Source organism: Vicia villosa, linkage group LG3 (genome assembly GCF_029867415.1).
Source record: "Vicia villosa cultivar HV-30 ecotype Madison, WI linkage group LG3, Vvil1.0, whole genome shotgun sequence".
Classification (NCBI taxonomy): Eukaryota; Viridiplantae; Streptophyta; class Magnoliopsida; order Fabales; family Fabaceae; genus Vicia; species Vicia villosa.
Genome location: NC_081182.1, coordinates 208,198,253 through 208,220,794, shown reverse-complemented (window position 1 = coordinate 208,220,794; position 22,542 = coordinate 208,198,253). Strand labels below are relative to the sequence as shown.

General features: G+C 38.2%; 1 pseudogene; it reads left to right on the top strand.

Moving 5' to 3' along the window:
- LOC131659836 (serrate RNA effector molecule-like) overlaps window positions 1-22,542 on the top strand; it is a 119,430-nt pseudogene that overhangs the window by 27,918 nt on the left and 68,970 nt on the right.

Genomic DNA, 22,542 nt, shown 5'->3' with positions numbered 1-22,542 from the left:
GAATAGGGTTTTGAACTATCAGGGACTAAAATCAGGGATCACATTTGGGAAACCCTAAAAATCCCCAGGGAGTCAATCAAAGGTTTCAATCATCCTCAAATAATCCCTATGACAATATCCAATGGAAATTGCATCTCAATTCAAGATCCATAATTATCAATTTCATCAGGTCGACAATTAGGGTTTTTGACCTAATTCACTGAACAACTGACTTTTTAATCAGGACATGGTGCCACAACTCAAACCATGGCTCAATATCCTCTAAGGCTTCAATGTGATTCATTCATATCATCCATTTGGTGAGGATAGCCTGTTTCATTTGAAACCTCCAAAAACGCGATTCGTTTGAAAAAGTCAACTGTACAAGATCACCATTGACTTTTGGAGAATTTTGGTCAACCATGACTTTTGAAGTTTTGAATCATCAATATATGATATAAGAAGTCATTTGATCAAGAAAAATCAAGAAAATCAATCAAGAATCAAAAAGTCAAAAGTTTGACTTTCCATACTTAGAAAAATTTCTAAGTGTTTTTCATGGTTTTTTCCAAACTTTGGAAGGGAATTTCTCAAAATTTCACCTACAAACTGAAAAAAACTTCCAACATGAAAGTTGTAGATTTTGATCCAATGAACAACTTTGTCACATATAATTGTTTTCCAAAAGATCAACCATTTAAGAGATATGGAGCTTCAAAGTTGGTACTTTTTGAAAACTTCACTTAAAATCTCATTTTCTTCAAAGTTCATGGATCTTTTTCACCCATTTCCTTAAAGGTCTTGAAGAAACTTTCAACTAGGGTTTTGAAGTGTGTAATATGAGCTTTCCAAAATGTCCAAGAGCATGAAAAATTATGAAGTGGAGCTATGGTTTTGAATTTTGTCATTAGAGGTTCTTATGCTTGAATTATAAGCCTTTTTTCACAATGTTTGAACACTTTTTAGAGTATGATGCAAGAAATGACAAAAAGAAAAAAAGAAAAGCAATGAGTGAAAGATATTTACTTCTTGAGATATTATTGGAAAGAGATAAGAAGCTTGTGAGAATTTTAACCATGGTTAACATCTTTAACCAAATACATTTAATGAAAATATTCTCTTCTATCTCTTAAGCCAAAAACCATCATTGCAATCTCAACTTGCCAAGGCTTGTGATTAAATTTCGTGGCCTATAAGTAGAGAAGAAAATCACATTCCAAAGGACACCAAAACCTCTCAAAGAATGGTTTTTTCTTTCTTTCTTAAGTGGTAAGTTTCATAAATTCCAAAAGAGGTAGAATTGCAAAATCCCAAACCTTGCAAGTTCTAACCAAAGGTGTCATTCAAACATCTTCTAAACATCATTTAGAAGTGGTTCATCACTTTAAACCACCATAAAATCAAGACAAAGTCAGTTTGCTCACAAAAAATCCATACTTGCAAAGTTTGAGCCAAAACTTCCAAACTTGAAATTTACCCGAGCTTGTCCAAATCTACCACTTCAAACACCTTCCATACATCAATTAGAAGTGATCCAAGCATCTGGAAAACTTCTGGATGTGGAGAAATACCATGGCCGTTTTCAGTTTGGAGCCAAAACAGGTGGAGGTCTGTAGAATGATTCAGGAGGTTTCAAGCAAGTTTAAGAGCATCAACATGATCCTTGAACATTCCTGAAGCTAACCAGATCAATTTCAAGCATCCAAACCTCAAGAACAATCGTTCAGAACTCACGGTTTACACACCTCTAACTCAACTTCGATTTTGCTTTTATACACGTTTTTAATCCATTTCAATTGCATATCTATGTTTGTTATGATGCATGGAACGTTTCTGGGTGGTTTAATTTGTGTTTAGTCATGAGGACAGAGATATTCCATTTTTGTTTTTTTAGGGTTTCGTTTTAGGTCTTTTTGCTACAGGTGAAATTGGCCAAAAAGGAGATCACCATTGGATTCAGGAAGCAAAACTGAGTCGTACCCTGGCCTTGTCTTGGATTTATTGTTGTTATCTTGCGTTGTTTGAAATTTCAGGTGCTATGGCTATGGAGGTTCAACCGTGGGTAAAAGTCCCTCTAAAACGACGGCCAAAGGTTGGGGATGATGGCGTGTCACCTCGCCATTGGATGAATTCAAAATGACGCGCGCGTTTTTGTTTGAAGACTGAATGGATTCCATGTGTTTGGTTCTATGTACATACCACGTGCTCTCACGCTTGTAGCCATCAGATCTCATTTAAACTCTCATCCAACGCTCCTCAAAGCACCAGTCCACCATAGACCATCAACTTTGCCTCACAGGATCATATATTAATATTTTCTTAATTAATTTGATTTTCTTTGCATAATTAATTAAAAATACTTTCAAAAATCCAAAAATCATTTTAATTTCACTTTTAGGTTGATAATATATTTAATTAATTTTTGACATGAAAATATTTTATTTTTCTTCATAATTAATTTATTTTGTTAATTAATTAGTAATTGTGTGAATATTTGCTATTAATTAATCTTCAACCAATCAAAAACTCCAAAAAATATTTTCTTCTTTATATTTAGGTTTATATTTGTATAATCTAATTTGTGACATAAAAAAGAATTATTTTTCTTGTTAAGTTTAATTATTTATATATTTATTTGTTTAATTAGCTTATTAATTAATTTAATTTCATTCAAAAATTACAAAAAAAATGTTCTCTCTTAGATTAATTTCTTTTGAAACTGATATTACCATATAACCTTCGTGTAATTAATCATTTGAATTTTCATGTTCTGATTTTTGATTACTGTTGCAGATCACTTGAATAATTACAATTCATTTAAGGTTTCGAGATCTGTTTCTTTGTCGTCTTCTGGCTTTGTCTATTTTTCTGTCTTCCATTTGCTACAGAGGATGATCATGAAATAATTCCAAGCATATCACTTGAAGATCAAGGTAACACCTCAAGCTCAAAAATCCAATTTTCTCATTCTTCAAGGTAAGCCTAAAACTCAATCAACTGTTTTCACAACAGTAATCAATTCACTTTCAAATCATGCACCATCTTTTTCAAACCATCCACCATGTTTTATGAAAATAAAACATGGGGCCTCTCGAATATTAGAGAGTATAAGTCCCTTTCTTTTTTTTCTTTATACAGTTTTTCTTTGTACAGAAAACTTCTTTCAAAAAAAACAAACTTTCAAACAGTTTTTTCAAACCTCGCGTCTGTTAATAACAATCAACCATGTTTTATAAAATAAAACATGAGCCTCCACATAGGTATAAGTCCCATTCTCGTACATGAAATTAGGTATTTCATTGTACACCTTTTTGTACATATCTCGATCAATTTGATTTTTAACTTTGAATAACAAATCAAAAATGAAGGTTTTCTTTAAATCTTCCCAAAAATACCATGGGCCTCCATGTAGGTATAAGTCCCAAGCCTTTGTAAATATTTGTTTGCACAGCTTTTGAATAAACTCAAGCGGGCCTCTCCCCGAGTATGAGTCCCGAGCCCCGTGTATACAAATGGAGCATGCTTACAGGTATATTTCCTTCATAAACTCCATTATATACACACACTTTGTCATATATAACTGTTCATATAACTGTTCATACTTGTTCATGTTTGTCCATGTTTGTTCATACTTGTTCATGTTTGTGATTGTGTTATATATTTGTTCAACTTAGTACAACACTAGGTTCCCCATAGCCTCCTATTGGGCTTCGTGCAAAGAATCTCCCTTAGTTTAGGTTAGGACATAGAGTATGGTTTCCCGGTGAAATCGCTCTAAGAGCTCAAACCAACTATACCATGCCTCCCCTTGGGCTTTGTACAAACGAGTGACCCTCCCATAGCCTCCTCTTGGGCTTACAATGCAAGGACCCTGGATTGTCCCTCCCATAGCCTCCTCTTGGGCTTACAATGCAAGGACCCTCGGCTAGCCTCCTCTTGGGCTTCGTACAAGGACCCACGGGCTTCTCATAAGCATCCCCAATATCCAAAAACAAATACCCTAGGAGATTAGACATTTTTCATCTCTATGATAGGAGTATCTCTTCTATATCATCACAAACAATCAATCAATCAAACTTTTTGCCACAAGGCTGGCTAATCAATCAAATTTCTTTTTTTGCCACAAGGCTGGCTAATCAATCAAACCGTTTTGCCACCGTACTGGCTGATTAATCAAAGTTTTTGTCACAAGGCTGACTTCATTGAAACTTTTGCCACGAGGCTGGCTGATTAATCAAAACTTTTTGTCACAAGGCTGACTTCATTGAAAGTTTTTGCCACAAGGCTGGTTAAACAAACAAAAACATCTTTATCATTCTAAGCGCCATAAGTGGCATGGCCCAGGGCTTATAATGAAAAGATTTTCAAACAAAAAAACAAACAGATGTATGTGATGATATAGATTAGATACATCGAGCATCTAGATGACATTTGTCTATTTTCCTTTGCTTCCACTAGCATAAGTGGGAACTACGATTGCTCTGACTTTCTCAACATCCCTTTGAGAATACGTAGGCACAAGGTCGTATCCTTGGCGAGCAAAACAAAACAAAAAAAAACCATTCAAACCTAGCACCCGTAGACCCCGAGCTACAGATGCTCTGATTCCCTCTAAGGGATATGTATGCAGAGGATCGCGATGATCTTTGCGAGCATAATCAAGCAAACACCTTAGGTCCCACCTCTTTCTCACAAGAACCCCCATAACAAGAATGGAATAAACAAAACAAAGAAACCTATAGAGTACTATAGATACGTTGGGTGCTAATACCTTCCCTTCGTATAACCAACCCTCTTACCTGGAATCTCTCCCCCACTTGTGCATTGCTTTTAGTTTCGGGCTTTGCACCTGTTTTTTTAGGTTATTGCAACTTTTTTCCTTTTCCTCCTTTGGAAACAATAAAAAGTTTGGTCGGTACAAAAGAAAAATCATTTTTTTGAGCACTCGAGCCCAAAGAAGGCATTAGGTGTCTCATCTCGAAAAAAGATACGATTTTTCCCCGCGACAGAAAAATGGCGACTCCACTGGGGACAAAACTTTTTATTGTTTCCAAAGAAAGGGTTATTTCTATTTGTTTTGTTTTTATTTTATTCTTGTTACATGTGTGGTTCTTTGGTTCTGTTACTTGTGTGATTCTGTTACAAGTGATACATTATGGACAAATCCTAACCCGGATTAAGTACACATAAGAATTAGGTGGAGGGTATAGTCATGTATGGCATACAAGGAGTTCAGTCCTTAAAAAGTCAGCATGAGAATCCTTCCGCTCAGTGGAGGTTCCTTGTTGGTAGTATATGTTTAGCAAGTTCAGTTGCGAAGACATTATTGCTTTCATTGAACTGTAGAAGCTGAGTTGGCTGTAGAACCCCAACCCATCCTGGCCTTATTAGGTTGTGGTGCAGAAACTATTCAGGTGTAGACTTGGATTAGTTGTCATGCGGAGAACCACACTCAGACGAGTTTTTCTTGAGAATATTGCTGGCTCACAAGTTCAGTTGTGCAAGCCGGTAATATCCGAAAGAAAAATGTAGACTCTGACGTATCAGTAGAACATGTTTTGCAGGTGATAAACCCTAGTACTATCCCATGTTTGGTTCTCTGACCTCATGCTCGTGACGCTGGACCGTTGAACTTATGTGTACCATGTTTGTATTACCATGTTTGCAATACCATGTTTGCGTTACCATGTTTGAACTACCATGTTTGCTTTACCATGTTTGAATATGTGGCATCCACGCATCCATACATTCATACATTCATTAAAAAACCCATCTTTTTCCATAAAAACATGATTTTTCCAAATTTAGAGAAATTTTCCTTGCAAACATTATAGGATTAAGTGATGGAGTGGGTAAAGAGGCATACCAAGAAGTACGGTTTCAAAGCTCCTAATGTGGAAAGACTGAAAGAGTTAGCATCTTTTGTACAAGATCCTTCCGATTTTAGGAAAAGCCATGGAAAGCTTTTGCCTATCTTGAACACTCATGTTGACGAAGGACTTCTCAAAACTCTGGTTCAGTTCTATGATCCCGTCTACCGGTGTTTCACCTTTCCAGACTATCAGTTGGTACCAACCTTGGAAGAATATGCCAATCTTTTGGGTATTCCTGTGTCTGACAAAATACCTTTCAATGGTTTGGAAGCCATTCCTAAGTCACCAGCCATTGCAGCAAGTATCCACTTGAAGAAATCTGAAGTAGAAACTAATTGGACTATCAAAGGAAACCTTCCGGGTTTGACTTCGCAGTTTCTAATAAAGAAAGCCTTTGATTTCATTGAAACTGGTAGCATGATAGCTTTTGAAGCTGTATTAGCCTTGCTCATCTATGGGTTGGTTCTATTTCCCAACATCAACGACTTTGTTGATATCAACGCCATAAAGATCTTTCTGAATGGAAATCCTGTTCCGACTTTGCTTGGTGACATGTATTTCTCTATTCATCACAAAAATCGCCAAGGTGGTGGAATCATTGTATGTTGTGCACCTCTTTTGTACAAATGGATTGTTTCACACTTACCTAAGTCTCCTATTTTCACGGAAAACCGAGAAGGTTTGCATTGGCCTCGAAGACTTATGTCCCTTACTAATAATGATATCCACTGGTATACTCTGGCTCGTTGCGGTACAGAAATCATTGATAGTTGTGGAGAGTTCGCCAACGTACCCCTCATTGGTACACAAGGAGGAATTAACTACAATCCGGTCTTAGCCCGAAGACAACTCGGGTATGCAAATTCAGTTAAACCTGTTGGTCTCGCAGTGGAAAGCTACTTCTACCAAGAAGGAGAGGATCCTCAAGGGTTGAAAACAAGAATGGTGAGAGCTTGGTACGACGTCCGATGGAAAGGAAAAGGTGAGATAAGGAACTGCATTGCCACAAACGCCTACACCAGCTGGGTAAAGAAAAGAGCAAAGGAGTTTCAAATGCCTTATGATTATGAAAAACCCATATTCCCTGTAGTGTCTCAACTACCCAATGTTCCCATTAACACTGTGGAAGAGTACCAGGAGATCTTAGCCAAGATAAGGTTAGAAAAGGACTCTTGGGAAGAAAAGTTTCGTAAAACTGATGAGGAAAATAGAAAGTTGAAGAAAAGAGTGAAAGATCACGAAGAAACTCTCTATTATCAAGATGGATGGCTCATGAGTAAAGATGAGAAGATCCGTCGGAAAGATGCCGCAATCAGGAGGTACATCAAAGAAAGCAAGAAAAATCTCGAAGCCTCGACAAGCAACGCTCCGATGCCTGACAATTGGAAGAATGTTGTTGACAAGCTGAGGGCTGAAAAGGCCGAGTTGAAAGCTCACTATGGGAAAGAAATCATGAAGCTCAAGCTGCACAATGCATTTGGTTCTTCGTCTGATGAAGATGCTTAGGATTGTTTAGATTTTTATTTATCATTTGCTTCTGTAAGGAGCTACGCTCCAATGTTGTAACATTTCCCATTTATTCAATAAAAGAATAGTTTGTGTTCAAATGTTTGCAAGGAAATAATCTTTAAAATGTTTGGAAAATTCATAAATCTCTTTTTGCATACATCATTCTGCATATCGAGTCTGTTGTATAGAGTCTCATCTTTTGGATCTTTCTCCAATAGATCGTCAAGCTGTCGCGTCTCAAAGTTTCTCGACCACGCTCGCAATCAGATCACAGATACAATACTCGTTCAAGTAGAAGAAGAGTAATGGAACACTCTGAACAAGAGAATATTGAGCTCTGTGGTACAGTAACCACCCTTCAGGAAAAGTTGGAAAGTCTCACTACTCTGGTTGACTCTTTAATGGCCGCACAGAATCAGCCGCCGCCACCCAACAGTCAAGCAACAGTAACATCTGAAGTCACTACTCCAGTTTCTACAGTTGCATTCAACATTCCATCTTTCTCCATGCCAGAAGGTTGGGGCACGCCTTTCAGCTTTGGTGCAGGTTTCCGCCATAATTTCTCTGGGGTTCAAACAGCTACAATTGAAGCGCCTGCCGCACAAGGTTCAGCATTTATTCCACATTCAGGGGTAACCTTTTCCCAAATCACTATGGCACTTTCTCAACCCACTATGACAGTTCCGACCCCTACGGTTCACACTGTTCCTTATGATGGCAATGAGATTTATCATGATCAAGGTGATAGCACAAATCAGCGTAATCTTGTGGAAGATCTCCAAGAACAGTTCAACAAGATTCAATTGGAAGTCAAAGCTATTCGTGGCAAAGATTTGTTTGGAAAGAATGCCCAGGAGCTATGCTTGGTTCCTAGTGTACAAATACCTGCTAAATTCAAGGTCCCTGACTTTGAGAAGTACAAAGGTAGTTCTTGTCCACAAAGTCATCTTGTAATGTATGCCAGAAAGATGTCTATCTATGCAGATAATCATCAGCTGCTCATCCATTACTTTCAAGACAGTTTGACTGGTGCCGCACTGAAGTGGTACACAGGTTTGGATAGCACCAATATTCGGACTTTCAATGACCTAGGTGAGGCCTTTGTCCGACAATACAAATACAACTCGGATATGGCTCCAGACAGAGATCAGCTTTGATCCATGGCTCAGAAAGATCATGAAGCTTTCAAAGAATATGCCCAACGATGGAGAGAGACTGCTGCTCAGATTAATCCACCGTTAAAAGAGAAAGAGATGACAAAGATCTTCTTGAATACTCTCAGTCCATTTTATTATGAACGCATGATTGCTAGTGCTCCAAGTGATTTCACCGAAATGGTAAACATGGGGATGCGTCTAGAAGAAGGAGTCCGAACAGGACGTCTAACTAAAGAAGGTGGATCTTCAAGCGGAACCAAAAAGTTCGGAAGTGGTTTCCAAAAGAAGAAAGAACAAAGTGTTGACATGGTGTCCCAAGGGAAGCCAAGAGCAAATGTCAATCGTCAACAACAGATTGCTGCTATTGCACCAGTCGTTAACACAGCACCAAATCCAGGATTTACCCCGCAGTTTCAACAACAACAGCCTCGACAACAGGCTCAGCAGTTTAACAACAATCAGAACCGTGTGCAAAGAGCTCCACAGTTTGATCCGATTCCAATGACCTACACTGAGTTGTACCCTGCTTTGATTGAAAAAGGTCTCGTTCAAACTAGAGCACCACCACCAGTACCTGAGAAACTCCCATGGTGGTACAAAGCTGAGGTCTCATGCCCTTATCATCAAGGAGCACCTGGCCATGATCTTGAGCATTGCATAGCTTTGAAATATGAAATTCAGAGGTTGGTTAGATCTAATCTCCTCTCTTTCAGAAATCTGAATCCAAATGTGCAAGCAAATCCGCTGCCCAATCATGGAGGGCATGTTGTAAACATGGTGTATGGATGTCCTGGTCCATACCGAGTCTATAACATCAATTACTCAAGAGCAGATTTGGTACAAATGCACGCCACTCTCTGTCGAGGGCAGAATTTTTGCCAGCATCAATACGGTTCCTGTAGAATATGTTGTGTGGATCCTCACGGATGTTCGATTGTGAGAAGAGATCTCCAAGTTTTGCTAGATAATGGTACTATTGAGATCTACAGAAATAGGGATGAAAATGAAGTTAACATGATAGGATGTTATCCGCATGAGCTTTTAGTCTCAGATATCAACTCGGAAATGCCTACAGTTAACGTCATCGTTCTTCATTTTAACATGCCCGAGCGCATAGAAGTTACCTACAACAAGCCAAAGGTTCCTATTGCTCCTTTGATCATTTGTTTACCTGGACATGTTCCCTATGACTCTGACAAGGCAGTTCCTTACAACTACAATGCAACAATGATAAAGGATGGACAAGAAGTTCCTTTACCTACTCTTTCATCTGTCGTGAACATCGCTGATGTGAGTCGAGTAACAAGAAGTGGACGTGTGTATACTCCACTACCTCCAAAGCAGCCTGTTGCTCCTGCAACCGGGAAAAATCCTGTTGGTACACCGGTGGGGAATCCTGTGGAAACTCCTGTCAATAATGCAAACACTGATGTTGGTCAATCCAGTGGAGCCAATGTCAATCCTGACTTTGACGAAATTTTGAAGCTTATCAAAATAAGTGAATACAAGATTGTGGATCAGCTTATGCAGACTCCTTCAAAAATCTCAATACTTTCATTGCTTTTAAACTCAGAAGCCCACAGGGAAGCCCTGATGAAGGTCTTGGATCAAGCTTTTGTAGATTATGATGTGACTGTTGATCACTTTGATGGGATAATAGCCAACATAACAACTTGTAACAATTTAAGCTTCTGTGATGAAGAACTCCCCGAGGAGGGAAGAAATCACAATCTTGCTTTGCACATTTCTATGAACTGTCAGTCAGACTCTTTGTCCAACGTGTTGGTAGACACCGGATCTTCCTTGAATGTGATGCCAAAAACGACTCTTGCTCGTTTGTCTTACCAAGGAATGCCTATGAAGTTCAGTGGTGTAGTAGTCAAAGCATTTGATGGATCGCGAAAATCTGTTATCGGCGAAGTCAACCTTTCCATGACAATTGGTCCACATACATTTCAAATCATCTTCCAGGTCATGGACATTCAAGCTGCTTATAGCTGTCTGTTAGGACGACCATGGATCCATGAAGCAGGGGCAGTAACTTCTACGCTCCATCAAAAGTTAAAATTTGTAACAAATGGAAAATTGGTAACAATAAGTGGAGAACAAGCTTTGATGGTGAGCCATTTATCCAATTTTTCTTTTATCAGTGCTGATGATGTGGAAGGAACGCAGTTTCAAGGTCTCTCTTTAGAAGACGAATCTTCCAAGAAGAAAGCATCAATCTCTTCTTACAAAGAGGCAGTAAAAGTAGTAAAAGATGGAACTACCACTGGCTGGGGGCAAGTTGTGATCCCTACCAAGAATGAAACTAGAGCAGGACTCGGATGTTCACCAACATTCTCAAACTGCACCAAGAAGGATGAAACCCTTCGTCCAATCAAAGAAACATTCATTAGTGGAGGATTCCTTAACCCAATTCCTCAAGAGGTTAATGTCCTTATCGAAGAATGCATCGAAGAAGGTTTACCCGATCATAAAGAAGAATGGAAATGTTATCTCAATGACTCGGGATATATATCTCAGGAAGAACCATATCCTCCTTCGGAGAAATCCAAAGGCAACGAAACTGAGCCTATTCCTGCAGAGGTCTGGGATACCTTGGGACAACCAAGTGGCAAATTTGATTATATGGTGAAATATACTGCACCTGAAAGTTCAAAGATTGCGATTGAAGATATCCAACCAACTGGATGGGGAGATTCCTTTGAATATAATAGTCAACCAGAAGAGGCTTATCAGCCCTGTCAATTTTCTCAGCAGCCTGAATTTACTGAAGATTTCAGCTTCAATGCATCTGCCAAGGTTTATAATCCTGAAGATGATTATTATCACATAAATGCCATTTTTGAAGATGAAGGGGAAGATGGCCCCGCAGTTGACTCAGAAAGTGTCGCTGACAATGAGTCTCTTCATCCTGAAGGCTGGGAAATACATCCTGAAAATTCTGAAGACTGTGACTCGTCTTATGCTCTTCAAGAAGTAGAAGAAGACCGTTTCAACTCTACAAAGAACAAGATTGACAAACCAGGACCTTCAAATCCTGCTCGACCAGCGGTTAATGTCAATACTGAAGATAATTCTGGAGAGAATTTTCCTGAATACATAATACACAGAGGAGTTCGTTGCTACTGGAAAGTTGTCGACGTTCCGAACATTGTTCGCCGCTCAAAGTAATCACTTCGCTGTTATTTTGACCTCCTGCCTTGCCCAAAGTAGAGAGATGTTTTATAGGGCTTCGCTTTTAAATGTTTCGCCCAAATAACTTTGTGTATAGGGCTTTGTTTTAAAAGTTTCTCTCTTCGTCCGGCCCAAGACGAATGAATTTGTGTTTAGGGCTTTGTTTCAAAAATGAATCATAAATAAAGTGTCATTTTGAATTCCCTACATTATATGTTTTATTTTTGCTTTTTTTCTGGAAATGGTAATCCTAAAAAACCAAAATAAAAAAAAACTTTTCAAAAAAAATCTGCATACACTCCTGCATTCATAAATTTTCTGAAATAAATATAAATCACATGTGCAGATTTACTATTGATAAACCCATTGAATGCAATAACCCTATGCCCTCTCCCAACTTTGAGTTTCCTGTGTTCGAATCCGAAGAAGAGGAAGAAGAGGAGATCCCAGACGAGATCTCTCGATTACTTAAGCACGAGGAAAGAGCCATTCTGCCTCACAAAGAGCCTTTAGAAAAGATCAACTTGGGTTCTGAAGAAGACAAAAAAGAAGTGACCATTGGATCGCTGCTTGATGCTGATATCAAGAGTAAGTTGACAGACCTTCTCAAAGAATATGTTGACGTGTTTGCCTGGTCCTACCAAGACATGCCTGGGTTGGATACCAATATTGTTCAGCATTACTTGCCATTGAAGCCAGAATGTCCGCCAGTTAAGCAGAAATTGCGAAGGACTCACCCTGATATGGCTAACAAGATCAAAGTGGAAGTTCAAAAACAACTCGACGCAGGTTTTCTTGTCACCTCCGAGTATTCTCAATGGTTGGCCAACATAGTGCCAGTTCCGAAGAAAGATGGCAAAGTCCGAATGTGTGTTGACTACCGTGACTTGAACAAGGCCAGTCCAAAAGATGACTTTCCATTACCACATATCGACATGCTGGTCGATAACACCGCTAAGTTCAACGTCTTTTCCTTCATGGACGGGTTCTCCGGTTATAATCAGATCAAGATGGCTCCTGAAGACATGGAGAAGACATCTTTCATCACCCCATGGGGTACATTTTGCTACAAAGTGATGCCGTTTGGATTAAAGAATGCAGGCGCAACTTACCAAAGGGCAATGACTACTCTCTTTCATGACATGATGCATAAAGAAATTGAAGTTTATGTGGACGACATGATAGCCAAGTCCAGCACAGAAGAAGAACATATTGAATACCTTTTGAAGTTGTTTCAACGACTAAGGAAATATCAGCTTCGCTTGAATCCTAACAAATGTACTTTTGGGGTTAGATCTGGAAAACTCTTGGGTTTCATTGTCAGCCAAAGAGGTATTGAAGTAGATCCCGACAAAGTCAGAGCTATTCAAGAGATGCCTGCACCAAAAACTGAAAAGCAAGTAAGAGGATTTCTCGGACGATTGAACTATATCTCCAGATTTATCTCTCAAATGACTGCTACTTGTGGGCCAACTTTCAAGCTTCTCCGCAAAGATCAAGGGGTTGTATGGACTGAAGATTGCCAGAAAGCGTTCGACAGTATCAAAGAGTACCTGTTAGAACCACCAATATTGATTCCTCCAGTTGAAGGAAGACCATTAATCATGTACCTTACCGTGTTGGAAGAATCCATGGGTTGTATGCTTGGACAACAAGATGAAACCGGTAAGAAGGAGCATGCCATCTATTACCTGAGTAAGAAATTCACAGACTGTGAGTCTCGTTACTCCATGCTCGAAAAAACATGTTGTGCTTTGGCTTGGGCTTCAAAACGTCTCCGCCAATACATGATCAACAATACTACTTGGTTAATCTCCAAAATGGATCCGATCAAGTACGTGTTTGAAAAGCCTGCCTTAACAGGAAGGATTGCCCGATGGCAAATGCTGCTATCCGAGTATGACATTAAATACCGTGCTCAAAAAGCAGTCAAAGGAAGCATTCTCGCCGATCATTTGGCGCATCAACCAATTAATGAATATCAATCTCTCAAGTTTGACTTTCCTGGTGAAGATGTCTTGTACTTGAAGATGAAAGATTGTGACGAACCGTTACCTGAAGAAGGTCCTGATCCTGAATCAAGATGGGGCCTAATTTTTGATGGAGCAGTAAACGCTTTTGGCAATGGAATTGCGGCAGTCATCATCACTCCCAAGGGTACTCATATCCCGTTCTCCGCCAGATTGCTATTTGATTGCACCAACAACATCGCAGAATATGAAGCTTGTATCATGGGTCTCGAAGAAGCCATTGACTTAAGGATCAAAATCCTAGACATATATGGAGATTCAGCCCTTGTGATCAACCAGATCAAAGACAAATGGGAAACTTACCACCCTGGCTTGATTCCTTACAGAGATTATGCAAGACGTCTGTTGACTTTCTTCAACAAGGTTGAATTGCATCATATACCTCGAGATTAGAATCGAATGGCAGATGCCTTGGCTACTCTATCTTCCATGTTCAAAGTCAATCATTGGAACGATAGGCCAAAAGTCAGAATTACACGCCTTGAAAGGCCTGCCTATGTGTTTGCAACTGAAGCAGTCATCGATGATAAACCGTGGTTCCACGACATCAAACGCTTCCTTCAAACTCAAGAGTACCCGCTTGGGGCATCAAACAAAGATAAGAAAACTCTAAGGAGGCTTTCTGGCAGTTTCTTCCTGAATGAAGATGTGCTATACAAAAGAAATTTCGACATGGTTTTGCTCAGATGCGTGGACAGACACGAAGCAGACATGTTAATGCATGAAGTGCATGAAGGGTCCTTTGGAACTCATTCAAATGGTCATGCGATGTCCAAAAAGATCTTAAGAGCAGGATACTATTGGTTGACAATGGAATCTGACTGTTATAAACACATGAAGAGATGTCACAAGTGCCAGATCTACGCAGACAAGATCCATGTGCCACCGACTCTACTCAACGTTCTCTCATCTCCGTGGCCTTTTTCCATGTGGGGTATCGACATGATTGGAATGATCGAACCGAAAGCTTCAAACGGTCATCGTTTCATCTTGGTGGCTATTGATTACTTCACCAAATGGGTCGAAGCAGCATCTTACGCCAATGTTACAAGACAAGTGGTTGTGAGGTTTATCAAGAATAACATCATTTGCCGATATGGTATTCCCAGCAAGATCATTACTGACAATGGTTCAAACTTGAATAACAAAATGATGAAAGAATTGTGTGAGGAATTCAAGATTGAGCATCATAACTCTTCTCCTTACAGACCAAAAATGAATGGCGCCGTCGAAGCTGCCAACAAGAACATTAAGAAGATTGTCCAGAAAATGGTCGTCACTTACAAAGACTGGCATGAAATGCTGCCATTTGCTTTACATGGGTACCGTACTTCAGTGCGTACTTCAACAGGGGCAACTCCTTTTTCTCTAGTATACGGCATGGAAGCTGTGCTCCCCGTAGAAGTGGAAATCCCATCAATGAGAGTCCTCATGGAGACTAAGTTATCAGAGGCTGAATGGTGTCAAAGCAGATACGATCAGTTGAACTTAATTGAAGAGAAACGTATGACTGCTCTATGCCACGGACAGTTATACCAAGCAAGGATGAAACAAGCCTTCAACAAAAAGGTTCGACCTCGTGAATTTCGAGAAGGCGACCTCGTGCTTAAAAAGATCTTGTCTTTTCAACCAGATTCTAGGGGCAAATGGTCTCCTAATTATGAAGGCCCGTATGTTGTCAAAAGAACATTTTCTGGCGGCGCCATGATTCTTGCAACCATTGATGGTGATGAACTTCCGCATCCTGTGAATGCTGATGCAGTCAAGAAATACTTTGTCTAAAAAAGAACAAAAGAACAGCTCGGTAAGTCGAAAACCCGCAAAGGGCGACTTAGGCAAAAATGAGTGTCTCGGTGGACTGAAAACCCGAAAGGGCAATCTAGGCAAAAATTAGGGATTTATGACAAAGTAACTGCATCAGTCCATGCTTCGTCACCTGAAGAGTCCGTACTTCATCAAAGGATATTCAATCAAATCATCGCCAATCTGAAGCGACAAGCACAGTTTGAACTCAAAGTTGTTAGGGAATAGTGGTTATTGCTTTCAACGTAGCCTTTTCCACATAATTACCATTTCCAACTTTTGTAAATACTCCATGGAATCACGCCTTTAGCTGATTTCCATCCTATTAAATAAATTTGAGCCTTGTGCCCATTTGTTTGCAATCTCTAATTTTTTCTTTTAGCTTGCAAAATGACGCTTTAATTGTGTTATTCACTTTTGAAAAAAAAAGAAAAAAAGTTTTAAATGAATTTACTTCACTTTTTCAAAATAAAAGCGAAACTTTCCTTTGAGTTGTGAACAACAGAAGGAACATCAACAGCTATCTCCATAGGATGAATCAAAGATTATGATAGGAAAAGCTCTTCTATCCCCAGTGAAGAAGCACTTCTATCCCCAGTGAAGAAGGTCTTTTATCCCCAGTGACGAAGATTTTCCATCTCCAGTAAAGAAGTTCTTCCATCTCAATGAGAAAAGATGCTTATCTTCCCCAGAGAGGTTTAAAGCATGCAACACCATTCATCACCTGTGTTATCTACACCGTGCTGAAGAACATTTGCCGAGTATCTGGTTGCATTGCGACGTCGGTCCGTCTCCAGTATATACTTCCCTATCTGTCAGTATCGTCAGCATGCATGCTACATTCATGACATTCATCATTCATACATATTTGCATCATTTATGCATTCTTACATTTTTCAATGTTGCTTCATATTCACTTGTTTAGGATATATCTATCCCAAAAAAAAAAATAAAAAAAAAATAACAGGTATGGGCGCGTCATCTCTCTAGTAAGTTGTCACCCATAAGCAAAAAGAACATCTTCTTTCTCCAGTTCCCCATTGAGATCATTCCTCGTGGAAGAAGGTTGCTTCAGTTTCTCCTCTCCAAAACAAAGGAGAAAATCCCCAGTTGAGTTCATTCCTCATGGGTACAAAGTCTTGTTTGACTGTCTCTTTCCAATTCATTCTTGGTTAGAACCTTGTCTTTACCAGAGACTCAAATTCCGATTCCCCAAACAGAGTCGTGAAAAAATAGACCATAAGCAATAGCCTCATCATCTGAGCAGCTTATGTCTCTTTCAAAAGATTTTCCTCTCAAGGAAATCAACCATGAAGACCATTTGACAATCAGGGCCTTATTACTGTTCACAAGGCTGAATAACCAGTAACTTCCCTAGCAAAGTCTCCAGGATCATTTTATCACTCGGCTGATAATTGATCATGTCTTCAAAACCACTATCACGAGGCTGGTAGTCGGTAACCTTTTGTTCTGGTTATATTATTAACATGTCTATCACAAGGCTGATAGTCGGTAATATTAACCGAACCTTTGAAACTCTTTTTACCTTGTCAAGTCTATCACCATACTGATAGTCGGTAATACAGTTTCTTACCTTTCACCGTCGCATTATTAACAAGTCTATCCCTGTGCTAATAGTCGGTAATGTCGATAGGTAAGCCTTTCTTACAAAGCTATCATTCCCCGGTGAAGCATGCACTTGCTTTCCCGAAGAAAAAACGGATTCTCTTCCTAAAACGGATTGAGACATCCATCCCGATCTCCTGTCCCCAGTGGAGTCAGTCTGATATTCCTCGGTAAAGATATCCTTGCATCATTCGCAATTTTGGTATCTTAGGTCCAAAATTCGCGTCTTCTGATATTTAAGTCTCTTCCACCCTATCAAAACGAAGATTTTCAATCTTCATGTCTCAGGTTGAAGAAACTTAAATAGGGGCATCTGTCATACCCCAATTTTTGACCTAAGATACCACCTCATATCATTTGCATATGCATCATTTGCATCTCTAACAAATTGCATAGCTTGTGTTTGCTACTTGTGACTCAGCAGGATTTGATCAAGAGATCACTCATCAGTGCAAGAAACAGTCAATTAGGGTTTTGTTCTCCCTCCATTTCAAATGAATCATTTTCATCAACAATCAACATTTGGTCCTCAGAGATTCATTTCAACAAGCTCAAAGGCTCTGAATCGACTAAATTAGGGTTTGACTGAAGATAGCATACTCCTGACTTTTGCTCAGGGTTTGACCTAATGACTTGGGACATGACCTCAAGGCCCCAAGTGCATCATTTTGACCTAATCCATTGGCTCATAACATCTCCTATACAAGGGTTGATCAACAGTGAAATTTCAAATCATCAGAATAGGGTTTTGAACTATCAGGGACTAAAATCAGGGATCACATTTGGGAAACCCTAAAAATCCCCAGGGAGTCAATCAAAGGTTTCAATCATCCTCAAATAATACCTATGACAATATCCAATGGAAATTGCATCTCAATTCAAGATCCACAATTATCAATTTCATCAGGTCGACAATTAGGGTTTTTGACCTAATTCACTGAACAACTGACTTTTTAATCAGGACATGGTGCCACAACTCAAACCATGGCTCAATATCCTCTAAGGCTTCAATGTGATTCATTCATATCATCCATTTGGTGAGGATAGCCTGTTTCATTTGAAACCTCCAGAAACGCGATTCGTCTGAAAAAGTCAACTGTACAAGATCACCATTGACTTTTGGAGAATTTTGGTCAACCATGACTTTTGAAGTTTTGAATCATCAATATATGATATAAGAAGTCATTTGGTCAAGAAAAATCAAGAAAATCAATCAAGAATCAAAAAGTCAAAAGTTTGACTTTCCATACTTAGAAAAATTTCTAAGTGTTTTTCATGGTTTTTTCCAAATTTTGGAAGGGAATTTCTCAAAATTTCACCTACAAACTGAAAAAAACTTCCAACATGAAAGTTGTAGATTTTGATCCAATGAACAACTTTGTCACATATAATTTTTTTCCAAAAGATCAACCATTTAAGAGATATGGAGCTTCAAAGTTGGTACTTTTTGAAAACTTCACTTAAAATCTCATTTTCTTCAAAGTTCATGGATCTTTTTCACCCATTTCCTTAAAGGTCTTGAAGAAACTTTCAACTAGGGTTTTGAAGTGTGTAATATGAGCTTTCCAAAATGTCCAAGAGCATGAAAAATTATGAAGTGGAGCTATGGTTTTGAATTTTGTCATTAGAGGTTCTTATGCTTGAATTATAAGCCTTTTTTCACAAAGTTTGAACACTTTTTGGAGTATGATGCAAGAAATGACAAAAAGAAAAAAAGAAAAGCAATGAGTGAAAGATATTTACTTCTTGAGATATTATTGGAAAGAGATAAGAAGCTTGTGAGAATTTTAACCATGGTTAACATCTTTAACCAAATACATTTAATGAAAATATTCTCTTCTATCTCTTAAGCCAAAAACCATCATTGCAATCTCAACTTGCCAAGGCTTGTGATTAAATTTCGTGGCCTATAAGTAGAGAAGAAAATCACATTCCAAAGGACACCAAAACCTCTCAAAGAATGGTTTTTTCTTTCTTTCTTAAGTGGTAAGTTTCATAAATTCCAAAAGAGGTAGAATTGCAAAATCCCAAACCTTGCAAGTTCTAACCAAAGGTGTCATTCAAACATCTTCTAAACATCATTTAGAAGTGTTTCATCACTTTAAACCACCATAAAATCAAGACAAAGTCAGTTTGCTCACAAAAAATCCATACTTGCAAAGTTTGAGCCAAAACTTCCAAACTTGAAATTTACCCGAGCTTGTCCAAATCTACCACTTCAAACACCTTCCATACATCAATTAGAAGTGATCCAAGCATCTGGAAAACTTCTGGATGTGGAGAAACACCATGGCCGTTTTCAGTTTGGAGCCAAAACAGGTGGAGGTCTGTAGAATGATTCAGGAGGGTTCAAGCAAGTTTAAGAGCATCAACATGATCCTTGAACATTCCTGAAGCTAACCAGATCAATTTCAAGCATCCAAACCTCAAGAACAATCGTTCAGAACTCACGGTTTACACACCTCTAACTCAACTTCGATTTTGCTTTTATACACGTTTTTAATCCATTTCAATTGCATATCTATGTTTGTTATGATGCATGGAACGTTTCTGGGTGGTTTAATTTGTGTTTAGTCACGAGGACAGAGATATTCCATTTTTGTTTTTTTAGGGTTTCGTTTTAGGTCTTTTTGCTACAGGTGAAATTGGCCAAAAAGGAGATCACCATTGGATTCAGGAAGCAAAACCGAGTCGTACCCTGGCCTTGTCTTGGATTTATTGTTGTTATCTTGCGTTGTTTGAAATTTCAGGTGCTATGGCTATGGAGGTTCAACCGTGGGTAAAAGTCCCTCTAAAACGACGGCCAAAGGTTGGGGATGATGGCGTGTCACCTCGCCATTGGATGAATTCAAAATGACGCGCGCGTTTTTGTTTGAAGACTGAATGGATTCCATGTGTTTGGTTCTATGTACATACCACGTGCTCTCACGCTTGTAGCCATCAGATCTCATTTAAACTCTCATCCAACGCTCCTCAAAGCGCCAGTCCACCATAGACCATCAACTTTGCCTCACAGGATCATATATTAATATTTTCTTAATTAATTTGATTTTCTTTGCATAATTAATTAAAAATACTTTCAAAAATCCAAAAATCATTTTAATTTCACTTTTAGGTTGATAATATATTTAATTAATTTTTGACATGAAAATATTTTATTTTTCTTCATAATTAATTTATTTTGTTAATTAATTAGTAATTGTGTGAATATTTGCTATTAATTAATCTTCAACCAATCAAAAACTCCAAAAAATATTTTCTTCTTTATATTTAGGTTTATATTTGTATAATCTAATTTGTGACATAAAAAAGAATTATTTTTCTTGTTAAGTTTAATTATTTATATATTTATTTGTTTAATTAGCTTATTAATTAATTTAATTTCATTCAAAAATTACAAAAAAAATGTTCTCTCTTAGATTAATTTCTTTTGAAACTGATATTACCATATAACCTTCGTGTAATTAATCATTTGAATTTTCATGTTCTGATTTTTGATTACTGTTGCAGATCACTTGAATAATTACAATTCATTTAAGGTTTCGAGATCTGTTTCTTTGTCGTCTTCTGGCTTTGTCTATTTTTCTGTCTTCCATTTGCTACAGAGGATGATCATGAAATAATTCCAAGCATATCACTTGAAGATCAAGGTAACACCTCAAGCTCAAAAATCCAATTTTCTCATTCTTCAAGGTAAGCCTAAAACTCAATCAACTGTTTTCACAACAGTAATCAATTCACTTTCAAATCATGCACCATCTTTTTCAAACCATCCACCATGTTTTATGAAAATAAAACATGGGGCCTCTCGAATATTAGAGAGTATAAGTCCCTTTCTTTTTTTTCTTTATACAGTTTTTCTTTGTACAGAAAACTTCTTTCAAAAAAAACAAACTTTCAAACAGTTTTTTCAAACCTCGCGTCTGTTAATAACAATCAACCATGTTTTATAAAATAAAACATGGGCCTCCACATAGGTATAAGTCCCATTCTCGTACATGAAATTAGGTATTTCATTGTACACCTTTTTGTACATATCTCGATCAATTTGATTTTTAACTTTGAATAACAAATCAAAAATGAAGGTTTTCTTTAAATCTTCCCAAAAATACCATGGGCCTCCATGTAGGTATAAGTCCCAAGCCTTTGTAAATATTTGTTTGCACAGCTTTTGAATAAACTCAAGCGGGCCTCTCCCCGAGTATGAGTCCCGAGCCCCGTGTATACAAATGGAGCATGCTTACAGGTATATTTCCTTCATAAACTCCATTATATACACACACTTTGTCATATATAACTGTTCATATAACTGTTCATACTTGTTCATGTTTGTCCATGTTTGTTCATACTTGTTCATGTTTGTGATTGTGTTATATATTTGTTCAACTTAGTACAACACTAGGTTCCCCATAGCCTCCTATTGGGCTTCGTGCAAAGAATCTCCCTTAGTTTAGGTTAGGACATAGAGTATGGTTTCCCGGTGAAATCGCTCTAAGAGCTCAAACCAACTATACCATGCCTCCCCTTGGGCTTTGTATGTAACACCCTTCTAAACCCCCACGGAAATTAATAATTAAATCAGAGTAACATGCACAAGGGCGTCACAATTCATAAACAAAATAAACAACATCGGTCGTATGTCATGCATTCACTAAGAGACATTTCATTATAACTCATAATTCATAATATATCATGTTGACACAGCGGAATAACATCATCAAATTACATCACATAATCGATTTATTAATCCTCAAATAATATTAAACAAAAATGAGTTATTATCATAAACTCAAAAACAACGTTTCCCCCAGTGTTACACCTATCAGAGCATGACCTGACGCTAAACAACATATTGACTCATGAGCTAATCCTCACCGAGTCGGAGCCGCTATCCTCAATCTGAAAAATATAGTGTAAGGGTGAGTCTCATTCGCAATTAACAAATATTATTGCATTATAAATAACAACACATCAATAGTTATATTATTCACCCAATCCATCTATATTCAGATAATCCATCATCACACAAAACACACAATACCAATCATAACAATGAAATACATTCAGCCACGTTATCAAATCCATGCATATGAATGCAACTGACACTATGCATGTGGTACCAAACATCACCAGTGGAATCATCCACCGACCGATCTATCATCAATTCAGAAACGGTCCTGCCAGCACCAATTCCACACAATGGGAATTCTGCCCCTCGATGAATCCTCTCATCATATAGGATTCAACTCATGTTTATGAATGCATGTAACATATATATAACATACTTTCATCATTACCAATCTATGAGTAGCATCAACTATACTCATTTCATCATCATCATCATCAATAACAAGCATGTTCATATATATATCACATCATTCAATA